Genomic DNA, 4,583 nt, shown 5'->3' with positions numbered 1-4,583 from the left:
TCATAATAGCCAAAAGGAGGAAACAAAAGTCCATGAACTGCTGAATGGATAAATGAATGTAGTACATCCATTAATGGAATATTATTCATCCATAAAAACAACCTCCCCCATCTCCCACCTAGAAGTACTGATTCATGCTATAACATGGATAAACCTTGAAAACATTATTCTAAATGAAAGGAGCCAGCCATAAAAGCCACTTATATATGAATCCACTTATATGGAATGTCCAGAACAAACAAATCCATAATAGCAGAGAGTAAATTAGTGGTTGCTTACAGCTGAAGAGGATTGAGTGGTAGGAATGTAATTGCTAAAGGATTTCTTTTTGGGGTGATGAAAGAGTTCTAAAACTGATTATGGTGGTGTTTGTACATATCTGTGCATATATCAAGAAATATTAAATTGTACACTTTAAATTGGTGAATTGTATGGTATGTATGTGAATTATATATTTTGTTTGTTTATTGGCCTTGCCTTGTGGCATGAGGAATCTTAGTTCCCTGACCAGGAATTGAACCTGTGCCCTCTGCGTTGGAAACGCAAAGTCTTAACCATTGGACCACCAAGGAAGTCCCATGAATTATATCTTAATAAAATTGTTATTAAGAGATACCTGAAGTAACAGGCAAATTTGGCCTTGGAGTACAAAATGAAGCAGGGCAAAGGCTAACAGAGTTTTGCCAAGAGAACACACTGGTCATAGCAAACACCTTCTTCCAACAACACAAGAGATGACTCTACACATGGACATCAGATGGTCAATACTGAAATCAGATTGATTATGTTCTTTGCAGCCAAAGATGGAGAAGCTCTATACAGTCAGCAAAAACAAGACCGGGAGCTGACTGTGGCTCAGATCATGAATTCCTTATTGCCAATTCAGACTCAAATTGAAGAAAGTAGGGAAAACCCACTAGACCATTCAGGTATGATGTAAATTAAGTCCCTTATGATTATACAGTAGAAGTGAGAAATAAGGGATTAGATCTGACAGACAGAGTGCCTGAAGAACTATGGACAGAGGTTCGTGACATTGTATAGGAGGCAGTGATCAAGACCATGCTCAAGAAAAAGAAAGGCAAAAAAAAAAAAAAAGAAAAAGAAAGGCAAAATGCTTGTCTGAGGAGGCCTTACAAATAGCTGAGAAAAGAAGAGAAGTGAAAGGCAAAGAAGAAAAGAATGATATACCCATCTGAACGCAGAGTTCCAAAGAATAGCAGGGAGAGCTGAGAAACCCTTTTCTAGTGATCAGTGCAAAGAAATAGAGGAAAACAATAGAATGGAAAAAACTAGAGATCTCCAAGAAAATTAGAGATACCAAGGGAACAGTTCATGCAAAGATGGGCACAATAAAGGACAGAAATGGTATGGACCTGACAGAAGCAGGAGATATTAAGAAGAGGTGGCGAGAATGCACAGAAGAACCATACAAAAAGGATCTTCATGACCCAGATAACCATGGTGTGATCACTCACCTACAGCGAGACATCCTGGAATGCAAAGTCAAGTGGGCCTTAGGAAGCATTACCACGGACAAAGCTAGTGGAGGTGATAGCATTTCATTTGAATTATTTCAAGCTCTAAAAGATGATGCTGTGAAAGTGCTGCACTCAGTATGCCAGCAAATTTGGAAAACTCAGCAGTGGCTACAAGACTGGAAAAGCTCAGTTTTCATTCCAATCCCAAAGAAAGACAATGCCAAAGAATGTTCAAACTACTGCACAACTGCACTCATCTCACACGCTAGTAAATAATGCTCAAAATTCTCCAAGCGAGGCTTCAACAATACATGAACCAAGAATTTACAGATGTTCAAATTGGATTTAGAAAAGGCAGAGGAACCAGAGATCAAATTGCCAACATCTCTTGGATCATAGAAAAAGCAAGAGAGTTCCGGAAAACCATCTACTTCTGCTTCATTGACTATGCCAAAGCCTTTGACTGTGTGGATCATAACAAACTGTGGAACATTCTTTTTTTTTTTTTTGGAACATTCTTAAAGAGATGGGAATACCAGACCACCTTATCTGCCTCTTGAAACTTCTGTATGCAAGTCAGGAAGCAACAGTTAGAACTGGACATGGAACAACAGACTGGCTCCAAATTGGGAAAGGAGTACATCAGGGATGTATATTGTCACCCTGCTTATTTAACTTATATGCAGAGTGAGTGAGTGAGTGAAAGTTGCTCAGTTGTGTTTGAGCCAGTGAGTGAGTGAAAGTTGCTCTTTGTGACCCCATGGACTATGCAGTCCATGGAATTCTCCAGGCCAGAATACTGAAGTGGGTAGCCTTTCCCTTCTCCAGGGGATCTTCCCAACCCAGGGATCAAACCCGGGTTTCCCGAATTGCAGGTGGATTCTTTACCAGCTGAGCCACAAGGGAAGCCCTATATGCAGAGTACATAATTTGAAATGCCTGGCTCAATGAAGCACAAACTAGAATCAAGATTGCTGGGAGAAATATAAAAAACCTCATATATGCAAATGACAGCACCCTTATGGCAGAAAGTGAAGAGGAACTGAAGAGACTCTTGATGAAAGTGAAAGAGGAGAGTGAAAAAACTGGCTTCAAACTCAACATTCAAAAAATGAAGATGATGGCATCCGGTCCCATCACTTCATGGGAAATAGATGGAGAAACAATGGAAACAGTGACAGACTTTATTTTCTTGGGCTCCAAAATCACTGCAGATGGTGACTGCAGCCATGAAATTAAAAAATGCTTGCTCCTTGGAAGAAAATCCATGACAAACCTAAAAAGCAGAGATATTATTTTGCATATAAAGGTCAGTCTAGTCAAAGCTATGGTTTTATCAGTAGTCATGTATGGATGTGAGAGTCAGACCATGAAGAAAACTGAGCACCAAACAACTGATGCTTTTGAACCGTGGTGTTGGAGAAGACTCTTGAGAGTCCCTTGGACAGCAAGGAGATCCAGCCAATCCATCCTAAAGGAAATCAGTCCTGAATATTCATTGGAAGGACTAAAGCTGAAGCTGAAGCTCCAATACTTTGGCCACCTGATCGCAAGAACTGATTCCTTGGAAAAGACCCTGATGCTGGGAGAAGGGGACGACAGAGGATGAGATGGTATCACTGACATGAGTTTGAGCAAGCTCCGGGAGTTGGTGATGGACAGGGAAGCCCGGTGTGCTGCAGTCCATGGGGTCGCAAAGAGTCAGACACGACTGAGCCACTGAACTGAACTGGAAATTGTTATTAACAAAAAGACTCATTGACGGCATTTAGGGTTGCAGTGAAGACACTGTCAAGGTTCAGGGGCCAGTTAAGTGCATCCCTGGATGGCACTGCACGATGTGTGGGTACAGCTCCTGGGGGAGTGTATATCCACTGCTTGGAGCCAAGACTGTTGTGGCCTCAGTTGTGGACACAGTGTCCACAGGTTTTTGACCCATAAAGGTCAGCGATGAGAATCTCAGGATCAGCCTGTTGAAATTTTGGCTGGGGGTGGGGATACTTGAAAGCACAGAGTCCTCACCACTGGACCACAGGGGATTCCCATGAACAGGAGTGTCCTGAGCCAACAGTGTCCTTGATCCCAGATTAAGCCTTGGTTTAAGGGATTTCAGTCCTATATAGTTTTGTATTCTCAAGCAAAATGTGCAGGTGATTGATTGTTTTAACCTTACTATAATTTATGTTTTACTGATTTAGATTTGTGAGTTGAAATGTTCCTAGGTACTTTACTACATGTTTTGTTGTTTAGTTAATTCGTATCTGATTCTTTTGCAGTCCCACAGAGTATAGCCTGCCAGGCCCCTCTGTCCATGGGATTTCCCAGGCAAGAACACTGGAGTGTGTTGCCATTTCCTTCTTCAGGGGATCTTCCTGACCCAGGAATCGAAGACACATCTCTTGCATTTGGAAGCTGGGTTCTTTACTGCGGAGCCACCAGGGAATTCCCATGTTACTACACACAGTGTTAGAAACTTAAAGAGAGCCTAGATTCACTTCACTTATTTATTTTACACATAAGAATTGTTTAGGGTTCCGAAAGCTTTGTTTGTTACATAGAACAATTAAAGTTTTTTTCTTTTTGAAAAGCAAATGTCTTATATTTACCAATGAAGTTTACAGTGTTTTAACTGTTTCCTACTCGGGTCTCCTGCCCCTCATCGCATCGGTCAGCAAGTGGCCGCCATATGGTCCCGCCCTCGGGCAAGCCCAAGCGTCTTCTCCCCGGCCGGCCTCGGGCTCTGGGCGACTGCGCCTCGGCAGCCATCGCTCCAGGGCCTGCCCACCGTCCGCGGCCTCGCCGGCCTCCGGCCTCGGAACCCTGCCTCCCGCACGAAAATGCCGGCCCCACGAGGACCCCGCCCGGCCCACACCCGGGTAAGGGCGGCCCGGCCACCAAGACCCCAGTCCTCGTGGGGACGGAGACGTGGGACAGTCGAGGTGGCGGAGGTCCAGCAGGGTGCCCGAAGAGGGTTGGGCGCCCTGGTGGGCCCTGACGGGGCGGGGCGCGAGCGTAGGGGCGGAGCCAGAGCAAGGGGTCCGCTCGAGGGGCGGGGCCTGTGGGCGGAGCTAGAGCCCAGGGGCTGCCCTGGGGGCGGGGCCA

General features: G+C 44.5%; 1 protein-coding gene and 1 non-coding gene across 2 annotated transcripts in view; both read right to left on the bottom strand.

Annotated features, from left to right (window-relative positions):
• The window catches only part of SPATC1 (spermatogenesis and centriole associated 1), a 34,349-nt gene that overhangs the window by 21,390 nt on the left and 8,376 nt on the right, over window positions 1–4,583 (bottom strand). The gene's annotated exons all lie outside the window — the stretch shown is intronic.
• TRNAG-UCC lies at window positions 500–572 on the bottom strand. The gene has a single exon. It is a non-coding gene; the product is annotated as a tRNA-Gly (tRNA).

Source organism: Cervus canadensis, chromosome 12 (genome assembly GCF_019320065.1).
Source record: "Cervus canadensis isolate Bull #8, Minnesota chromosome 12, ASM1932006v1, whole genome shotgun sequence".
NCBI classification, from domain to species: domain Eukaryota; kingdom Metazoa; phylum Chordata; class Mammalia; order Artiodactyla; family Cervidae; genus Cervus; species Cervus canadensis.
Note: the sequence above shows the minus strand (reverse complement) of the source record. Positions and strands in the feature narration are given on the sequence as shown.